Source organism: Vigna angularis, chromosome 3, assembly GCF_016808095.1.
Source record: "Vigna angularis cultivar LongXiaoDou No.4 chromosome 3, ASM1680809v1, whole genome shotgun sequence".
Lineage (NCBI taxonomy): Eukaryota > Viridiplantae > Streptophyta > Magnoliopsida > Fabales > Fabaceae > Vigna > Vigna angularis.
In genome coordinates this window covers 40,933,336-40,957,063 of record NC_068972.1, presented here as the reverse complement: position 1 = coordinate 40,957,063, position 23,728 = coordinate 40,933,336, and positions in this window count along the sequence as shown.

The window sequence follows — 23,728 nt, the reverse complement described above, 5'->3', positions numbered from 1 at the left end:
TCTGAGAAGTTCCTGTTGTATCCTGGGGGGCTTGCGCAATACACCGCGGATAAGTCCTTAAGGACAGTGATCTACACGCCTCAGGAAGCATATTGTTCGTGATCTTTATTCTACTTTTGTCAGCTTTTACAACAATCTTAAGGACTTATGGCTGACAACAACAACAACTCAATCCCGGAGAATCAGAATAATGTTTCCGGAACTCAGACGGTCTTCGCGAAACCTTTCCCGGATGTATCAAAAATTGAAGTCTTCTCTGGTCAGAATTTCCGGCGCTGGCAAGAACGCGTGTCGACTCTCTTAGACATGTACGGAGTCGCTTTTGCTCTTTCATCTTCAAAACCCGACTCCAGTCACCCTCCAAATTCAAAACAAGTTGAAGATTGGGTTCATGCAAACAAGGTATGTCGTCATACTTTACTTAGTGCACTCTCTAACGATTTGTTCGATGTATACTGTTCCTATAAGGAAGCGAAAGAAATTTGGGATTCGTTGATTCTCAAATACACTGCTGAAGATATAGTCAGACAAAGATTCATCATTGGGAATTACTATCGCTGGGAAATGGTTGAAGATAAGGACATAAAGTCGCAAATTAATGAGTACCACAAGCTACTCGAAGATATCAAAGGAGAGAACGTTCTTCTTCCAGATGAGTTTCTTTCAGAGCTTCTGATCGAGAAATTGCCGCCTTCCTGGACTGATTACAAGCAACAACTAAAACATAGGCACAAGCAAATGTCACTTTCAGAGCTGATCACTCACATAATTATTGAAGATACCAACAGGAAAGAATCTGCTGCTGTGAGGGCCAAAGCATTGTCTGCAAAAGCAAACATGGTAGAAGACAAACCTGCTCCAAAAAGGTACGAACACAAACCTGATCACAATAAGAAAAATAATTTTCGAAAATTTCGCCCCAACACATCTAACCCCACCTTTAAGAAGAAAGGAAATTGCTTCGTATGTGGGAAGCCAGGCCATCATGCACCGCAGTGCAGACGCAGAGTAAGAAACGACAATCCTCCTAAGGCTAATATAGTCGAAGGAGATGACATTATTGCTGCGGTTGTTTCTCAAGTAAATCTGATGACCAATGTGAGCAAGTGGGTAGTAGACTCTGGTGCTACTAGGCATATCTGTGCAAACAGAAGTGCTTTTACCTCTTACACTAGTGTAGGGGATGGAGAAGAACTCGTTTACCTCGGTGATTCCAGGACCACTCCTGTTCTGGGAAAAGGGAAAGTTCTTCTCAAACTCACATCTGGAAAGACTCTGGCCTTGAGTGATGTGCTACATGTGCCATCAATCAGAGTTAATTTAATCTCTGTAGCACTACTGGGAAAAGTGGGGGTTAAAGTGTCATTCGAGTCTGACAAGATTGTAATGACAAAAAATAATGTTTTTGTTGGGAAGGGATATTGTGATCAGGGTCTCTTTGTACTTAACATTTCTGAAAATATTAATGAATCATCTTCTTCTGCTTATATTATTGATTCATATGATATATGGCATGCTAGATTAGGACATCTAAATTCTTCCTATGTTATGAAATTAAAACAACTAGGATTAATTAATATGCATGATAAACAGAGTAGTAAGTGTGATATATGTGTAGAATCTAAAATAACAAAGAAAACATGTTTCTCTGTAGAACGCCAAACTGAATTGTTAGGGTTAATTCATACTGATTTAGCTGATTTGAAACAAACAATGTCTAGAGGAGGTAAAAATTATTTTGTGACCTTTATAGATGATTATTCTAGATACACCAAAGTATACTTAATCAAACATAAAGATGAAGCCTTTGATGTGTTTCTTACCTATAAAGCAGAAGTAGAAAATCAATTGAATAAGAAAATTAAGAGGATTAGATCAGATAGAGGTGGTGAATATGTGTTATTTAATGACTATTGTGTTAAAGAAGGAATCATCCATGAAGTAACCCCACCGTATTCACCTGAGTCTAATGGAGTAGCTGAGAGAAAAAATAGAACACTTAAGGAGATGATGAATGCTATGCTTATTAGTTCTAGTGCACCTGATAACCTTTGGGGAGAAGCCTTGCTTACTGCGTGTTTTTTACAAAATAGAATACCTCATAAGAAAACTGGTAAAACTCCGTATGAGATGTGGAGAGGTTATCAACCTAACCTTAAATATTTAAGAGTGTGGGGGTGCCTAGCTAAGGTGATGTTACCCGATCCTAAGAAAAGGAAAATAGGCTCTAAAACCTCTGATTGTATGTTCTTAGGTTATGCTGAACATAGTGCTGCCTATAGGTTTCTAGTTCTTAAAAGTGATACACTTGAAAGAAATTCTATAATGGAGACGAAAAACGCTGAGTTTTTTGAACATGTTTTTCCTTTAAAGGTTAGTGAGACGTCTCAACCTATAGAAGATAATAATAATAGTGATGCCTTGTGTGAGGAATTAAGAAGAAGTAAAAGACAGAGGAAGGAAACTTCATTTGGTAATGATTTCTATACCTATCTAGTTGATAATGATCCAAGTAACTTTGTAGAAGCCATTAGTGCTCCTGATGCAAAACAGTGGGATAAAGCCATTAAGACTGAAATTGAATCAATTCAGAAAAATAATACTTGGACCTTAGTAGATTTGCCTAAAGGAGCAAAACCCATTGGTTGTAAGTGGATCTTTAAGAAAAAGTATCATCCTGATGGATCTATAGAGAAGTATAAAGCAAGATTAGTAGCAAAAGGTTTTACTCAAAAACCCAACATAGATTACTTTGATACTTTTGCCCCTGTGACTAGGATTTCCTCTATTCGAGTGTTGTTAGCTTTAGCAGCAATCCATAAGCTAGTGATACACCAAATGGATGTTAAAACTGCTTTTCTAAATGGTGATTTAGAAGAGGAAATTTATATGACTCAACCTGAAGGGTGTGTTGTACCTGGTCAAGAGAATAAGGTATGTAAACTTTTAAAATCTTTGTATGGATTGAAACAAGCACCAAAACAGTGGCATGAAAAACTAGATAATGTATTGTTATGTGATGGTTTTTCACCTAATGATGCTGATAAATGTGTGTACTCTAAATTTGAAAATGGTGATTGTGTTATTATATGTTTGTATGTGGATGACATGTTAATTTTTGGTACATGCAATGAGATTGTTACTAGAACTAAATTATTTCTAGGATCGAACTTTGAAATGAAAGACATGGGTGAAGCCAACGTAATTTTAGGTGTTAGAATCATAAGGAAGGGAGATAGTATATTACTATCCCAAGAACAATACATTGAGAAGCTTCTTAAGAAGTTTGGGTATTATGATTTCAAACCCGTGAGTACCCCTTATGATGCTAACTCCAAATTAATGAAAAATAGAGGAGAATCATTATCTCAGCCTCAGTATGCCCAGATAATTGGGAGCTTACTGCACTTGATGAGCTTTTCTAGACCCGATATTGCTTATGCAGTAGGTAGACTAAGTAGGTACACTCAATGTCCAAATCAAGAACATTGGGATGCACTTTCCAGGCTTATGAGATACTTAAGAGGTTCAATGGATTATGCCATTGAATATAGTGGATTTCCCGCTGTACTAGAAGGGTATAGTGATGCTAACTGGATCTCTGATTCAGATGAGACAAAATCCACTAGTGGTTATGTATTCACACTTGGGGGTGGTGCGATTACATGGAGATCTTCCAGACAAACTATTATTGCAAGATCAACAATGGAATCTGAGTTTGTAGCTCTTGAGATGACTGGAAGTGAGGCTGAGTGGTTGAAAAACTTCTTAGCAAACATTCCACTAGGAATGAAACCAACCCCATCGGTGTCAATACACTGTGATTGCCAATCGGCAATAGCTATAGCTAAAAACAAGAATTACAATGGAAAGAATAGACATATTCAATTGAGACATAATTTGGTGAAGCAGCTGCTAAAGAGTGGAACTATTTCCATTGACTATGTGAAGTCAGAAAGGAATCTAGCCGATCCTCTGACAAAACCCTTGGGAAGAAATATGATCTTAGAAACATCGAGGGGAATGAGACTTAAGCCACTAGCAAACAAACAAGTGATGGTAACCCAACCTTTGTGACTGGAGATCCCATGAATAAGGTTCATATGGGTAAAAACAAGTCATTTGTTAGTTCTAATAGCACTAATTTGATTTTAAATCAAATATGTCCATTCCTATGGTGTGTGTGAAAGTGCTAGAGACTGCATAATTGAGAGGTTAAACTTTGTAATTAAACAAAGTTTTTAATGATCTTCATATCCCTTACGGGTGGTGTATGACTTGCAGCATACATTTGATGAAATCACCTATATGAGTGTCAAGTGGGGCCGCTTGCATGAGATCTTGGCATGATCTCTAGAGCACTCATGAATACCGGGCACACGCATGGCCTATTAAGCGCATCACAGCGATAACAGCAAGGATTGTGGGGGTGTAATGTGATTGATAAACCTCTAACACACTCAAGTATCTTTGGTTCATATAGCTTGCTATACCAACTATACTGTGTGTTAAGTTTTCGTTCTAGGACTGGTTCATATAGCTTGCTATACCAGCTCTGATGCATTACATCTTATAGAACCCAGGATATTTCTTCTTTCTTTCAATCATTGTTTCTTATCTTTTGCAATATGTGGGGGATTGTTATTATTTATTAATATAATATTGCAAAATATAATATAACGTTGCGCAAGTTTCGTAATGCAGTTGCCAACGTTATTTTTTTTGTTATGCAACGTTTAATTTGTTGCTTCATGGTCAAAGCCACTTCCGAGAGGCACGGGATTTTTCCCATTGAGGTTGGGCTTTAGGCCAATCTTTGTTGATTTCCCACTCTATAAATAGAGTGGCCTTCTTCATTCCAAATACAGATTTACACTCTCTTCTCTTTCTCTCATTCTCTAATCTTTTTGTCTTCTTTTTCTTCTAAAATTATTCTGGGTTATTCTTATACTCTGTTTAGAGTTCCTTGCTAGTTCTGAGATCCTCAGAAATATCTGAGAAGTTCCTGTTGTATCCTGGGGGGCTTGCGCAATACACCGCGGATAAGTCCTTAAGGACAGTGATCTACACGCCTCAGGAAGCATATTGTTCGTGATCTTTATTCTACTTTTGTCAGCTTTTACAACAATCAATCTTTGTTGATTTCCCACTCTATAAATAGAGTGGCCTTCTTCATTCCAAATACAGATTTACACTCTCTTCTCTTTCTCTCATTCTCTAATCTTTTTGTCTTCTTTTTCTTCTAAAATTATTCTGGGTTATTCTTATACTCTGTTTAGAGTTCCTTGCTAGTTCTGAGATCCTCAGAAATATCTGAGAAGTTCCTGTTGTATCCTGGGGGGCTTGCGCAATACACCGCGGATAAGTCCTTAAGGACAGTGATCTACACGCCTCAGGAAGCATATTGTTCGTGATCTTTATTCTACTTTTGTCAGCTTTTACAACAAAACTAAATTTACAATGGACTACATGTGCGCTTATGAGTGTTGTATTTTATGAATGTGATGATGTTATTGTGAATATGTTTGGTAATAATGTTGAACGGATTTGAAGGAGAAATTCTTGATAGTGATAACTTTAGTGTGTGCCTTGACATATGAGATTCCATGAGAGGGTATCTTGACGCTCTAATAATCATTCACAATCAAATAAAGTATAATGTGTTTTATCGTGAAGAGTAACACAAGATTATAGTCTATGGACAATGTTTTGGTCCTAAGCACAAACGTGATTAATCTTGTACGTGGTTGGTTGGGTGATAACCCCTTGAGACTAGGTTCTGTAGAGTATAGAAACGGCCACAGGTGCATACCGCCAGTGAGTTTCGATGTCAAAGACATGTATTTGAATAATTGAAGCTAGTGTCAACTCTTTATAATTTATTTTATTTAATATATACTTAACTTATATTTTATATGATTTAATTGTTTTATGATAACTCTTTGACACACCAATTTATCTTATAGTTTCTTTTGTATTTTTTTATCTTTTTTGCAATGATTACTTCATGCGTCCCTAAAAGAAGACAATGATGACAAATGATCACGCGAAGTAGTTTTTTTCTATTTGCAATAATTATTTTGTATAAAAGTTTTCTAAAACTCTAAATGATCCTTAGTTATTTTGTATACATTTTATTTTTAAAATTATCTACTTTTAAAAATAATTATATATATATATATTCAAACAATATATTTTGTTTTATTAATTTTATAATATCTTATTTACGTTATGTTAAAAAGGAGATGTTCTAATATTAATATATTATTATTTTGAAGTATAGCTATTTTATTGAAATTTGATTCTAGATTTTTTATTTTAATTTAAAATCTAGTTTATATATTGTAATTATAAAAATATTACAATAATTGTTTTTAGGAGAAAAATGTATGCATAAAATGTATGCATTTATTTTTAAGTATAAAGATTATAAAATTATTTAATTAAAGCACGATAAAAATGAATATAAAAATGTATTTTTGATAAAGTAGTAATTAGCGAAAAATATAAGGGTTTGTTAAAAATTTCAAAAAACATTAAAATATATAGAGAAAACTATGAAACAACGAGTTTTTTAAAATATATTTCAAATGGAATTATCTTTTTATTTCATGTAAAAGATGATGAAAAGTCAAATGGAAAATAGTTAGAGCTGTTATATGTAGAGAAAATGGTTTTCAAATAAATTAAAAGAAGTTATGTAAACGAAATATTAATGATAGTGATAAATAAAGTATTATATGGTCCTAGAAAGTGGGACTAAAAGAAAACGTAATTAGGTTAATATATTAATTGTTGATTAATGAAAACAAAATGATAAGAATTAATTGACATGAGGCAGATAGTTTTGGTTAGGATGTGTTTGCCGACACAACGAAGGTGTGTTGAGAAGAAAGAAGAATGATTGGTGCAGTGGAGGAGTTGTAGCCGTTGATGGATCAAAAGTGTCTTCGGACTCGGACATCAAAAGGAACATCGTGGGACCTTTAAGATGTTGATGTTGGAAGCTAAGGTTATAATGTGCACGTGCAGCAACGCGCCGGCAACATCACCGACTCGTGCTCCTGTTTCCTTTCACTTTTCATCATCTTCAGTATTGTGACTGCTCAGAAGCTTGGTTGTGACAACATAAAGGTTCACATTTTAATACGTACATCAACTGTTGAAACAGTAGAAAATAGAAAATTATAATGTTTTGTTGATTTTTCTCTTTTGTGAATAGTAAGTTTAATTCTAATTTTTGAATATATAAGTGAATATAAACAACGAAAAGAATAATAAATCATAAATATTTTAGATAAAAAGTTTAAAACATTATTTAATCTTATAAAATAATTGTTAATGAATTTCGATATGAACACGGTTTTCTCACATTCAGTGTGTATTAATTATATGGTGTGGGATTTGACACAACTGTGACGATGAAAGCTACAGCCATTAACCCTGCGTTTGTATTTCTCAACATATGTGTTTCAAAACAATAATTTCGGTGATTTGTGGACCAACCTGTTTTCTCAACGAAGACAAACTTTTGTTTGGAAAATGCAAATGTCTTGTTGCTTTTCGGATTTTACAGTGTCGGAGATAGAGTACCGCATGGAAGTAAAGAATGAACACTCCACTTTGTTTTTCTATAGGAATATGACTTAACACGTTTTTTCTACACAATTTTGATACATTTTATCTGTCATTATATAAAAGAATTTTAATTTTTTTAAGCTGTTTATCTCGAACCAATTTTTGAAAATTTGAGAAATTATTTTTTTTAGTTTTTTTTTTCTACTCTGAGACTTAGTTTTTTTCTTATTTGTTACGTTGTTCTTACTTCTTCTACTTTGAAATATAGTCTAATTTAGAATTATCTTGCTTTTTTAATTTGGTTGATTCATTGAAAACTACCATTTTGACCAATCCAGCATCTTTCATTTTGATATTTATTTGGTTTTGTTTTTTTGTTTTTTCAAAAGAGATCAAATTTATGTATGTTAATAATTTATCATGCAATTTTATATTGACTTGTATTTTAAGATTAATTTTACTTGAGTTTATATATATATATATATATATATATATATATATATATATATACTTTTTTAAAATATTTTTTATGTGGATAAATAATACAACTTGCAAATAAATAACAGTTATACAAAAATAGTAAAAAGATAACTAAAATTAAACAGTAAAACTATAATACATCTGTGTGTATACACACGTCTACATCACTTGGATAATTACTTACTCAAAATTAAAACATCACAAAATACAATTATTATATTATCATACTTGAAAAAATTGATTCCTTTCAACTCTATTTGTAAAATAATATTTTTCTACACCAAATATAATTATAGCGTTAACATATAACTACATTAATATAAACTAATAAAAACAATACAATATCATATTGATTATACTTCAATTATCATGTCTATATTAAAATTATATAAATGAATTTTTTAGTCACATATCACATTTTGACATTATGACTAAATATGATATGTCTTCCAAAAATACTATCACTAGTGCAGAAAGGGTTTTAGACGTCTATTATTTTGGGCTTTTAACGTCAGATCCAGATTCGACGTCTTTATGGGTGACATTAATGGGATGTCGAACTATATAGGTCAGACGTCTATATAGACGTCGGACTCTATAGGTCAAACGTCTAAAATGTCGCTGTATTTGATTGGATCTTTCTCCGCTTGAGGCCTCTCGAGTTGCTCATGGTGATTCGAGTTTACAACTTTATATTTTAGTTGAAGAGAATAGATTGTACGTTTTTTTCTGTATTGGATGGTTCAAAAAATGTAGTGGAGGGAATTGGAGGAGTGCAAAACGCAAGAAATCGCCGCCCAAGAACGTTGCCCAAGGACACGAGCAAAACTGCACAAAAACTCAACGAAAACACATTTTAATCGGTTCAAATGAAAGATAATTCGTTAAAGAGTAATGTAATTGGAGTAAAATTAATGTTAAACGGTGCAAAAGTGAGAAAACAGACTTGAAAAACGTAGCCATTGGAGAGAAAACGCGAGGAAGATGAAGAACAGTGAGTGCACATAATTGTTGCCTTGTGTTCACAGTGTTTTAATGCAGACATTTAGAAGTCGGTTCCTCCTATAACAGATGTCTATAGAAGTCGGTTCCAGCCATAATAGACGTCTATAGACGTCGGTTCCCCCCACAACAGACGTCTATAGACATCGGTTCCCCCCACAACAGACGTCTAAATGACTTTAGAAGTCGAAGTGACGGGATTAGACGTCTAAATGGAGTAAAAAAGTGACTTTTTAGATTTATGGGCTGAGTATTTAGAAGTCATTTCCCGCCTCGGTTCCCCCCACAACAGACGTCTAAATGACTTTAGAAGTCGAAGTGGTGGGATGAGACGTCTAAATGGAATCAAAAAGTGACTTTTTAGATTTCTGGGTTGAGGATTTAGAAGTCGGTTCCCGCCATAACAGACGTCTATAGACGTTGGTTCCCCCCATAACAGACGTCTAAATGGCTTTAGAAGTCGGAGTGGCGGGATCAGACGTCTAAATGGAGTCAAAAAGTGACCTTTTAGATTTCTGGGCTGAGGATTTAGAAGTCGGTTCCGGCTATAACAAACGTCTATAGACGTCAGTTCCCCCACAACAGACGTCTAAATGGCTTTAGAAGTCGGGCCCTCTCATAGTCGACGTCTAAATAGTTGTTTTATTTACGGAAAATGTCACCAGTCATTTTTTACGTTGGATATTCGAGGGTTAGACGTCTAAAGGGCGACATTAAAGGCCTTTTTTGCACTAGAGTATAACCACCATATATAAACAAATTTCATTAAAGATTAATATTTAACACATCAAAATCGAATCAAAGAACTTGATGTTAAGGTGAAAAAAAAAATCTATAATCGAGATCTAGATGTATATCTACTTTTATATATATATATATATATATATATATATATATATATATATATATATATATATATATATATATATATATATATATATATATATATATATATGTATATATATGTATGTATGTATGTATTACTAGTACAAAAATAGCGTATAACGTCACGTGTTCAACATTTAACCATTGAATAGTCAACGTTAAAAATGACCGGTGACATTTTTGTAAATAAATGCAATTATTAAACGTCGTTTAGAATTGTAATTCAACATAAAATGATATAAAATGTTGAATGCTACAATGTTAGACGTTAAAAGGTTAGTGAATTCAATAAAAAATTGAATGGGAGATTGAAAATTCATTCACTTTATCTTAGCGCGCAAGATCCTTTTCTCTTCTCAAACTTTTCTCGAACGAAATTTGACGACCATCACATGTAATTTTTCTTTCATTTGATACAAATGCATGTTAATTAATTATTTTATGTATGATTTTCGTTTGTTTTGACCGATTATTTTCGTGCTCTTATCCTTCATAGGCGCATTTTACTTTATGTCACTGGTGACAACACTTTATTCTGACGAATCCACCTTTTGAAGGTTAGTTTTCATTTTCGTTTTGAAGAAAACTTATTTGTTAAACTTGTTTGTTGTTTCTTTTGTTGAACTTGTTTGTTATTGTTGTTTGGTTGAACTTGTTTGTTGTTGTTGTTTGATTAAACTTATTTGTTGTTGGTTATTGTTGTTTGTTGTTGATACTACACTACACGTTCATAGTTATTGTTTTATAAAATACTAAAAAAATTGAAATTTATTGTTTTTCTGCTCAGGTCTTGTAAAGTTGAAAAAAATGATCACAATTAATTAAAAAAATAAGATAAAATTGATTAACGTCGTATATTAACAAAATTCGACGTTAAGTTAACGTCGTATATTGAAAAAATTCGACGTTAATTTAACGTCAAATTTTTTAAATTCGACGTCAATTTAATGTCTCATGATATGACGTCGTTCGCGAATTCGCTGTTAAAAGCCCAAAATATTCGACATTATACGCGATTTTTGTACTAGTAGATGTATGTATAAATTTACATCATACCAATATATATACATGCATTTTAACTATCCATCCAAGATTCACCATCCACAAAGGATGTATATCATACTTATAACATGTCATGTATCTCAATATCAATTATATATGTCTATAGAAAGAATGTATAATTCGATTTTATCTAATATACATCACATCTTCAAAATAATGTGTGCATAAACGTTTTAAGTAATATCACCATATTTGACCAAACTACTCTTCCTCAAGTGACCTCGTTGTTATATATAGAAGGGTTAAATATGTTTTTGATCCCTTAACTTTCAGCGAAAATTGGAATTAGTCCCTCTTCAAAACTTTGGACTAATTTAGTCCCCAAACTTTAGAAATGTGTGAATTTAGTCCTTTTAACCAAATTTTGTTAACTTTATTTGATGTTTTAAACACATTTTCCAGTAAACATTAAAGCAAAAATGTGTCAAACGGTGTAAACAACTCAAATACTATCATGAAACGCACTTGAAACATCAAATAAACCTAACAAAATTTAGTTAAAAGGACTAAATTCACACATTTCTAAAGTTTAGGGACTAAATTAGGCCAAAGTTTTGAATAAGTTAAGGGATCAAAAACATATTTAACCCTATATAAAATAAAACATGTTTTTCTTCATTGATATACACCTATTGTTTAAGGAAAATGTAACCTTAACAAATTCTTAGGTCTCTCATAACTTAAGTGTGAGTCGCTTAAGTGTTACAACCAACACTCAAGTGACGTTCATTAATTGGTGAAAAATGGTTGGGAAGGAAAATTGTCATGATAATCCCAACCGTATAATTATTTTCATTATTTTCTCATCAAGAACAAAGTCAAGACTAATGTTGTTAGTGATTATTAATGATTTTTTTGTTTCATATATTTGTTCACAAAATAACATAACGTGAATAGAAGAGAAACTTCTATCTTACAACGTGGAAAGAATGAACTCAGGTGATGAAAATTGAATATTAAAACTATACTTAGTTTAAATATGTTATTTTAATTCCCAAAAATTATTAACTAAGAGTCATCAAATACATTTATAGAAAACAAATCTAACAAGTTACAAAGAGTTTTTCTATTTTAGGGTTTTTTTATTTATTTCTTATATTTAAAAACATTATTATTTTGGTGAATGAATTGATTATAAATATTTGTTTACGCTTTTGATTTGATTTTCTTATATTAATATTTGATGTTATAGGTTTTTATTTCTTATATTAAAAGAGTTTTTCTATGTTACAAATATTAATTTTCTTTTTTATTATTATTTTTATCATTTTCTATTGCTTGCAAAAACTTATCACTATTTTTATTTTGTTTTTTTTTCTCCTGTGACTCTCGGTTCTTGTGCGTCCAACCATGTGTAATATTGTTACACTTTGTCACTTTTTTTGTCAATTTTGGATAAGTGTCTAAATTCTGAACGCAGGCATGAATTTTTATTTTATAGCAGACATGTATGATACTTTTATGTGAACACGGCAATTCATTTCTTTTCCTTTTTGGTGTCAAACTCAACGCTTCTTAAGGCTTTGTTCATTCTTAAAGAAAGTCTAGTTCACATAAATTTGCATAAACGGATTAAAGTCAAAATTCGTGTTCGGTTTGAATAGATTGTTTAAAAAATAAAGGTCAGTGAATACAGGATTGTCTTCTTTTTTATCATTCTATAAAAGGTATGATTTGAAAGGATTCATGATTATTTCTTGTCTTCTTGGTATTTTTTAGATAACGATATTTTAATAATATTTTAATATTACTTATTTATTATAATAATAATATAAATTAATATGAATTAATCACAGAATTAATATATAAATAATATTAAATATTATCAAAAATATTGTCAAAATATTATTATTCTATTTTTTTTAAGTGGAAAGTTTGCATAACATTAGATTTACTTGCCTCATCTCAATAAATTGAAGGAAATTTCTTTACAAACGACCAGAGCCTAAGAATTCTTTAATTTTTTCTTTGGCTCAAAATTTGCACTTTCTATATCACAATTGCCACTTACGGCTATCTATTTCAAGAATGCTTTTATTCTTCAAAGACCTACTTACCACTTTTTATTGCTTTCTTACTTTTTTTTTTATTTCCAATAGTTTCTTAACGTGTAATTTTAGTTCTTATAAATATATAATAAGATGTTTAATCTTTTAAATCTTGGAAGTTAAATAATTTTTATTTGATATTAATATGTAATCTAACTTTTAAGAAAAATATTAGCAGGGTTTAAGTTATAATAGATGTTAAAGTTTATCACTAAATTTTCCTATTAATATCTTATGTAAATAGGTGATTAACATTGTCACTACTACCATAAGGTATCTTATATTTTTTATCATGTAAAATATTATATTGAGTGAATCAAAATTGTTTAACTCTAAGAAAAATTAGATGACAACAAAATGGGCCAATGTCTTTTTTCTTTGTTGATAACTGTTTCCTTTTAATATTTCACAGTTTTAATTATTATCGAAAGAATAATCGAAAGAATAATGTTTGTATCTGCAGTGAATTTATTATTTTAAGACTAAAAGTGGATTCAAAATATATTTTAGTTTCGACCACAATATTTTAACAAATTTCGGATAATAAATTATATGTCCCTGTTTTATTGATTTGTATATTCAAAATCGATTAATCACAAACTATGTAAGTGGTTGTAAAAAATTGTTATAAAAAATTGTTAAAAAAATTCTTTTCTTTTAACTTATGAAATTTAGAATGAACGACTTGAAAGATAATTTTTTATATAATATTTTAAATATTGAGGGACTAAATTGTTTTTCTTTTTCTAGTATTACAAGCAAATTAGTCTGTCTCTCGAAGACTTATTAAGAGAAAAAAACACAGCATCAGCAATTTCTTTAAAGAAATTTAAATAAAATTTTCCAGATATATTCTTTATTTTACTATTTAAATTTTTATTGATTATTCACACTACAAATTAATGTTTATTCCTTTTAAATTTCTTTTTAATATTTTTATTATTTAAAAACTTAAAAGTAAAATTATATTAAATATTTTTATTACTTCTATATTATCCTCTTTGTTCTTTTTTAATCTGTTAAGTAAAAACATGTCAGAATTCTTCCTTTAGGAGCTTCATTCCCACTATTCATATTTCAGAATTTAACTTCTTGATAACCAAACTATAGTTATTGACAATAAACAAGTTTACAGGTTTAATTAGAGTAAAAAGGAGCTTATTGGAGTAATTTTCATTGAAAAAAAGGTTTAATTGAGAACAAAAATTGAAGTTTCATTTTATCTAAAACAAAAGTGGAATATATTATATATAGTTTTATTTTATCCATGTGAATGGAATTATTTTGTATTTTCCATTTTGGTGTGTATTTTATGTGATCTATGTTTAGAGTAGCGTAATAAAGATACAGGTGAAGTACAGAAGACGTCTGTGTCAATAAAATAAGATTTACTGTGAGTAGTCGTGTCGATGGAAAGAAGAATGATGAAGAAATGTAATGCAATGAAGTGTGATTGGACATTCGAGACAATCCAGACCTGCAACTCCTCAACCTCAACTTTTACATTTCAGAATTATTTTCCTAATTTTAAATAATATTTCATTTATCTTTAGTTTTAGTAACTTTCTAATTTAATCATAAATACATCTAATTATTTAGTAAATTATTTTCTATAATATCAGACATGCAACAGATGGATTTATTTAGAAGAACAATCTTATAGTACGGTTCAGAACATCAAGAACCACAAACAAGATCGAAGGATGTTGTAGTTACGTCGACTTGTAAAAAGGTACAAAAAAATCGGTGTCGAGACCAGCACAATCGAAAGATGAAATCAAATAGAGAAACTTTTAATAAAAGCATTGAAAGGAGTTTGGCAGGTACACAAGACATACGACAAGATCAAAGCAAAGAACAATGTCAAGAAAAAGAGGATCGAAACGAGATTAAAACTAGTTGGAAAAGAAGTTACATTTAACAATTATAAGAAAACGTGAAATCAACAAAAATGCATGATAAGATGAGGATAATTTTAGGAAACTTACTTTTATTTACGTATTTTTTTTCTTTTCTTTTACAGTGTCAAGTAATTATTAGAATAAGGAGGAAAAATACAAATTTATAGTCAAATTAAGTATAAAATATGGGTGATAAATTGTACACACAAATTCAACATATTTATGAAAGTCAGAAATATAAAGAACATATCACAAGAACTAACTTGAGTTAAAAGTTTTTATACGTTTGATTCATAATATAAATGAATTGTCTATAAAATTTTGTTGTTTTTATAGTGGATATGTAAAACACTCAAACACTTTCAATCAAATTGAAAAATATAAAATTTGCTAATTCATTATAAACAAATTTACATTGAGAATGATAGCTCAACTTTAAAAGAAAATTCACTGAAAAAAAAACTCTAAAATGTCAAGCTAAAAGCTCAAGCATGAATGAACCCATGGAAAAAACCACATGGTTGACCAATTTGATTGGAGTTGGAGCAATACTTAGTTTTTCTATAAAAATAGAGCATACCTATGTTATATGCATGCTGATTTTGTACATCATCTTAAGAGAAACTCAGTAGAGTTCTTAGGTATATATTAGAACATCATTAGAAAGCCATTATGTGTACTTGATTTAAGATCATTATGAACAACTAAATCTTCCTAGTTGGGGTTGAATGTAGCTTTTTCAAACTCTTTGTATTGCACTTGATTGAAATATATTATGTTCTTGTTTTATGTGTTGGTTATTCGATTTACCTTTTTTTTGCTTTGATGACTTAGTCAAACATTACACTTTATTAGCCTAAATGCAGTGGAAAATGGTTTAGTATTTAGATCCAATCAAATTTCCTAATATTTGGTAGATATAAAGGATGAATTTATGACTTTAGTTGGTTTAAATAGTCTTGTTCATTAATGTAAGGGTTACTCCACCAGGGTTGATCCCTAGCTACCGCGTAAAGGCCGAAATTATGCCAACGACGACGATGCATCATCAACATACTCCAACCATCCTGTCTAGAAGACTCCTCAAACGAAGAAAGACAAAATATTGACATTATTACATTGAGCGAGAAAGAGAACAACAAACTAGAAACAACAAAACAAAATAAAAACATAAAAATGACAGTTTAACCCTACCCTTATTTATAGAAGTTGGTGACTCCATTGTCACGAAGTCTCAACAGTGAGATATCTCTGCATCTATGTGTCCCAAATGATCATACATTTTGCATTCTCTGATAGGCATAAAGTTCAAAATATCCTAATTGTTATCCTTAACGATCATGATCCACCACAAATGATAGATAGTGGATAACTGACATAGAGTGTCAAATAGCTTTTGTACGGTAGATCCACCACAAATTATATGTTTTTTATAATAATTTTTTATACCTGTTAAAATTCACCACGTATAAAAAGTAATGAATAATTTTTTGATATCAGTTACACTTGAAACAAGTATAAAAAATATTTTTCTCTCTGTTAAACTTATATTAGGTATAGAAGTAATGATTTAACAAAAGTATGACAAAAATATAATGATGAAAATTTCTTCTATACCCTTAGAAATTATAATCGGTGTAAAATTTTTTATATTCTACCTAAATTTATTTTCTCGGTTCATTTTCTCTTATGCATCTTTCTCTCTACGATTCCTTTTTCTCTATAATCCTTAGTTAACTTTTACTGTGAACCAGTGGTCCATGTTTGATTAATCATCCTCAATTATTCATTCTTCCATATTAATGTCCAATATTATATAATTAAAATATAGTCACCATCACTCCATTTTAGGGTTTTCAAACTTCTGTGTTTAATAGTTCAACAATTCTACAATTCAATCACTTTTCACTTTAGGTGTCTCTGTCCTTTCACATGCATCTTGATTTCACGATAATAACATATAGTTTAGTCATATTTTACTTGGTTTTTATGAACGGTGCATTCTTCCTGATTTCACGTGAGGGAAATATTCTCCAACTTGATAATAAGACAATAAAATGAAACAATAATTATCAGATAAACGAAATCTCGATCGCTTAACATGTGAATAAGAAAAGATAAATTAATTTGGCGAATAAAATGAACCACATTTTAATTTTTTTCTTTATAAAAAATTCTTCTAAATATATTCACAGTCCAATAAATTCACCAATACATGTATCCAAATATGCATTGAAAAATGAAAATAGCTGAAGCGACATACGTTGTTGATGTTGGAAATCCAAATGTGAGTCTAAGTCCCACATTGGAGAGAAATGAGAAAGTAGAACGGTTTATAAGTGGAAAGACCCATGTTTTAAGATTTTGGGTAAAGAGTGATATCAATCTCTTATAAGATTGGACTCACATCTCATTGCTCTTTGACTCCCCGGTCAAAAACCTCCCCCTTGATACTCTTAACGGTTAAACTTGAAGAAGATGAACAAAGGTAAACAAAATGCAAGTTCCTTTCAATTGAAAATAACATCCAACGGTTTATATATTATAAGAGTGTTGAAAATGTCTTTGGATTTCAATTTTTCATTATTTTTGTTTCTTTCATATGTTGATTTTTTGAAATGATATTTTCTTTTAAATGAAAAAGAAGAAAACTTGTTTATGTAAATCCAGTTTACAAAATAAAGTTCGTTAATTATAATCAACAAAATTTCAATGCAAGCAATCATTAAATAGGCAAACCAACGATATTAAAGGCATGTTCAAAACTCTACTTACTTTTGGTCTCCTAATAAAGATGCATATATTTATTGGTATTCGCATAATTTTTTTGTTAGCTTGTTGATAATTAAGATGTAATTCTTAAAAAAAAATTGCCGACAAATAATTTTATAAATATTATTCTCATATTGCATATTGTCGACGCTCAAATTCTCTCATTGCTTTCCTTCTGAATCCATTATTTCCTTCAAATGTCTGCAAAAAATTCAAAAGCTTTAGTCAAACATAAGTGTTTTTGGGTGAACTTTAGTAAATCAAATTGATTTTAAAGTGAAGCATTTACGTTAAAACATCGTTCTAAAAATAAGTTAATAGTACCATTTTTTAGGATCTCATTGAAAATCTTCCCAAAAATAAAATGAATTTTGGATTTATTATCAATTTCTCAACATTTAGAATCATACATGTTAACTGGTTTTTTAAAGAAAGAATGATAAAACATCTAAAATTTTTCATGTGAACGAACCTTTAACTTATTAAAAATGTTATCACGTGCCAAGTAATTCAATAAGTGTAAAATGGTCAACTTGACTAAATGAAAGTTGGTCCATCTAACTCACCCTTTTAATCCATCAAAATTTAAGTTACATATAAATAAATTTACATATTTATATATGCATACGTATATAGGTAAAAAGATGAGTGATGGATTAAAAAAGAAAAAACTTGATATTTTTATATTAAACAAAGTGAAGTATATTTTTCAACTCATATTTCAACATTGTGAATTTGTCTCATACCATATATATATATATATATATAGTATAATAGATTACATATATATTTTTTTGACTGGTCTAAGATCTTCATAATGTCAGTCTTTTTCCGAAATTTCTGCACACTAATCATACGAATCAAACTATAGAAAAAAAAAATCAATTGCCTTGTGATAATAGATTTTATGACAAAACTGTTTTAAAAGAGCATAACAGGCTCCTAGCACAAAATAATACATTTGAATAGTTCCATTTGACTTGTATAAAATATTTCACGTATGTTAAAAATAAGATTAGTGTATATTGAGTTTAAAATATACATTTAAAAGTGGTATCAAAATAATTTAAAATTTATCCTAATAAAATTGATTGTTTGTTAGATCTCAATATGATAAGATTACATAAAAATAAAAATTATAATATATAACTAAAAACAAATCTTACATTTTAATTAATTTTTTAAAATTAAATTAAAAAAGTTTCGTAAATTTTGTTTTGTGTTGAGAAACCCTAAATCCGAAAATGCAAAACGACAAGGACAGGAAAATTCACACGACAATCTGTAGTAAGCATCAAATCCAACAATAGAGACAGACATGTTGAATGAATCTCCTAAGATTAACTTAGATTTTTTTCGGCACTTTCTCAGTACCACCGTCAATTATCTTTTTCAACATTATCCCTCTCGATATTGGGAGATACATATCAGTTATTTAGATCTATCACAAATAAATTAAAATCAGTTATCCATTACAAAACATCACTTCTACGTCTTAATATATATATATATTTTTCTTATGAAAATATATATTTTAATACGACAACATTTTTACAGTTCATACGTATTATTTTTTATTTTATATAGCTTAAACTGAAAAAAAACTATATATAATTTTTTAAAAGTTATATATAGATATCAAAATTTCATTTTTACTAATTTCATTTAAATTTTAAAATAATTAAAATGTAACATTCAAACTTTTAACAAAATAAAACATATTTGTCATATTATATTAGTACACTTATTTAAAAATAACAACTAGAATAATAAATATTTTTAAAATAATTAAAAGTAACCACTAGACTATCAAGAAGACTTTTGTAGTATTATTGTTTTCCACGAAATGCTTCGACACTTAAATTTCATCTATTCACTTCAATAAGATAATTATCTCAAAAGAAACAAAAAACACACCAAACGTAACCAAGAGACAACAAAGTGGTTCAAAGGAAAACTTCATAAACAATTTAATACATCACATATTAATTCAACATTAAAAACATTTTATAACTCATCTAAACATATAATCGTTTGACTCTAGACTCAATTATCCGGATACATGATTCGATATAGACTTCACTGAAGGTGTGCACAAGTTTATCAACCTACTACTCATGTGGTTAATCTTTCACTCTTAAGACTCAAAAGTCTAAGGTAAAGATCTCCTGTCATTTTCTCCCCTACCTCATTCTTCTTTACATGAGGTGAATTGTTGGTAGAATATCAAGATACCTCCTTTCTGAAATCTGTATGTCAACCATACACTACTACTTTCTCAAATCATCTAATCTCTCCTTGAGATTCTTCTCACATCTCATATCATTCATACTTACAACTATATTACTATCTATGAATAAAAAAAATTGTACATTTAAGTACACTTTAAATCATTTCAAACAAATAATGAATCAGAAAAACATAAAAAGCATGAAAAAACTTGAAAAAGGAGACGCCCAGTGAATTAAAGGAAAAAAAAGTCCAAACTTAAAATGGAAAAGTGACGCTCAATGCTCAAAACCACCGCTCAGTGCTTAGAGAAAAGAGAGTTCATTGTCTTTGTAGCGCTCAATGCCCCGCTCAACGCCTTGGAGCCTAGTAACTCTCAGGTTTGATAACGCTCAACGTCACACAAGACTGCTTAACGCTATACTAGAAGACAACAACTTTGAAACTTGATATGGATGCATTTAAGACCATCCAAATGACCAAATTGGTATTCTTGACATTATAATTGATTTGAAAACATGTGTATACCTCAGATTGAATACTCATTTGCTCAATTGGTCAAGAGCTCGGTCCATTAGATTAAACCAAGTAACCAAAAACAAACCCCAAATATCAAAATTATTGAAAGAATAATCCCACTAGAATTTCACTTGTCAAAATCTCACTTTTTCACCAAAAACAAGTTATTACTTAAACCTATTATTAAACTAAAGTTCAATAGCAACTTACATAAGCCAAACCAATAATTCTCAACTTATACAAAATTCAACGATACAATTCAATGCAATGATAAGCTAAATCATTCAATCATCATAGAGATTCAAACACATGTAATTCAGAGACCAACTCCAATATTTACAATTCAATTCAACAAGCCAAAATTCATCAAACAACCCAATTACTCAAATTAGTTGTCATACAACCATACAAACATCAATTAAAACTTGTCTATTAGTTAAAATCAAAGTAACTAGCTCCATTACTTAACATGCGACCAACTAGCTCTAGGGTCCTAAAACAACTTCAAAAGCTCAAGAAGCTCTATATGTTCCTATGAACAATAGAAACACGATCAAGGTACACCGTTGATCAGCAGAGACTCAAACTGAAGACTCAAAAGACTCGTTTAAGTTGAGCAGGATCCATATGCAATAGATATAAGAAAGGATTAAGGAAAATGGTTTAAAATTCAACTTACTCAAATTGAGAAATTGGTCAGTCCAGATTGAAAAGCTCGCTACAAGGATCAATTCTACCATCTTAGTTATTCAAATAGACTAGCAGCAAGGAAAAACCATTAAAGAGATGTCAGAAAACTCTAAAAAAATAGTTTATAAAGAGACGATGTGTTTTAAAATAGTAAGACTAGTTTATAATGAAATTATTTATAATAAAACAATTTAATAATAAAATAATGGAGTCTTACTATTTTTAAATAATTATCACTTTTAAAATATCATTTTTTACTCTTTAATGACTTTTATTAAATAAGTGATAAAGTTAATATTAATTGCTATCATTTACTTCTTATTTTATAAATTTATTTTTTTAATAATTATTCAATTAGATATTGACGTTAATTTTTTATTAAATAAATATGTATAACATTTTTTAAATATAAAACATATATTGAATTCCAATTAAAGTGATAATTGAATTAGATTTTTGATTTTTTTATTATACTGAAAATAAATATATTAATATTTACTGTACTGAATTCATTATTTAATTGCTTAACACTTTATTTTACAATAATTATATTAATAAAGTTAGAGTTATGATGTGATATATGCATTCCATTCTTTCTTATATCTTAAACATGGCGTGTTGTAGTTTACTTACTGGTTTTCAAATTGAAGTTGGGCCTAATCCCTTGAAAGAGGAAACAGAAGCCGAAATTTTAATTACTGGGCCGTATTCATTGGGCTCCCATTTGAATTAGTCATCATATTAGAAACATATAAAAGTGTTTTAAGTGATTCATAACTCACTGTAAAAAAGTGAAAAATGTTTTTTGACATTATTAACAACTCATTCTTTTACAATATTTTAGTCATTGAAAAAATTTAAATTTTTAAAATAATGAAAAATAAAATAGTAATTATAAAGTGTATGTAAAAATTTATTGAATGTGAATATCTAAAAGAAATTATGAAGCATATTGATGTTTAAATTTGTCAGTTTACATAATTATAAATCTAAATCATATTCAATGATCTATTTAATATTTTTTTTGATAGTATATGCTTATTTATTTATTTGTAAAAAATAGTAAATTAAGTTTACTTTTTTGTAATGGTTATACTTGTATTAACATTTTATTTTTTTAAGATACTCAAATTGGAAATTAAAAAAATTACAAAAGACATTTTATTTTATTTTCAGTTTATGTGGTGCAATTTTGTAAAACGGATCAAACTTATAAACTTGCAAATGTTATTGAGATCAGCTCTTTATTTTACATTTTTTTCCCTTCTCTTCGTCTCTTTCACAATTATAAAAAGAATTGCTTTACAAAAGCGATTTGTCTTAATTGAAGGATAGAAGAAGAAGAAAAAGTGTTCTAAGACTTAGATATTAAGCAATCCAACATCAGCAAAACCATGAAAAGTTAAATATAAGGATACATTTAGGACCCATGCACCATTTAAGTCTCAACTCACCACTCTTTTCAATGTTAAATATCAACTTCACTTCACAAAACAACCTTTTGGAACCCACCGATTAACACTTTTGGTCGCATTCAATACCTATCACATTCTATTAACTCTTAATTATTACTCTTTTTTGCAAAAAAAACTTAATTTCTATGCGTAATAAAAATTTAGGCATGAATTTAAGTTTTAAATTAGATAAAAATAAAAAATCAATCTTTATATAATAATATATAATCTTTTTATTTTTGTCTGAGACTTGGATTTACAGTTATATTTTTAACATTATTTTACGTACGAACACCTAAAATATTTTATTTAGATCACTGTGAATAGTGTTGATGATGTTGCTTTTGGGCATGAAAATAAGTGGGGTTGGTTCTTTGAGTGCAACGGACAAATATAAAGGAAAAAATAATGGAAAAGTGAAGAAGGAATAAAGATAACCCTAAAACTTTACCTCTCATTCTCGAAAGAAAACTTTCCCAAAGAACATTAAATAGGAATCGATCCCTTTGGAAAGAAGTTCCCTTTTCTGAACTAGCACGAGAAAAGAAGAACGAAATAAGTGACTAAGGAATATAATTTGCAAACCAAGTTAATAAACCTTTCTTCAATTCATATTCATATTCAAAACGCTATAATTTGTTTCATCAAAATAAATTAAACGTGAGCCATGTTTTGTAGATACGATTTTCATTTTTATAAAATTTTAATTAAAGTTGTCGTTAGAAACATGATTTTAATTATTATTATTATTATGAAATTGAATTTTGTGAAAAAACCCCAAGTCTAGTTCTTCTTATCAATTCTATTATAGTGAACAGGATATAATTAAAGAAACACACATATGATATTAAAGAATATTATGTAATTAGAATTTTAAAATTTGACTATATAAATATATAAATATTTATACCAATAAACATATAAATAAACATATATATATATATATATATATATATATATATATATATATATATATATATATATATATATATATATATATATTAATTACTTTATGTTAGTAAGGATGAATATATCTTATTGAATCATATAACATATTTGTTATTTTAGACCTGACACCAAATAATTTTTTTTGTTTAATATAAAAGAA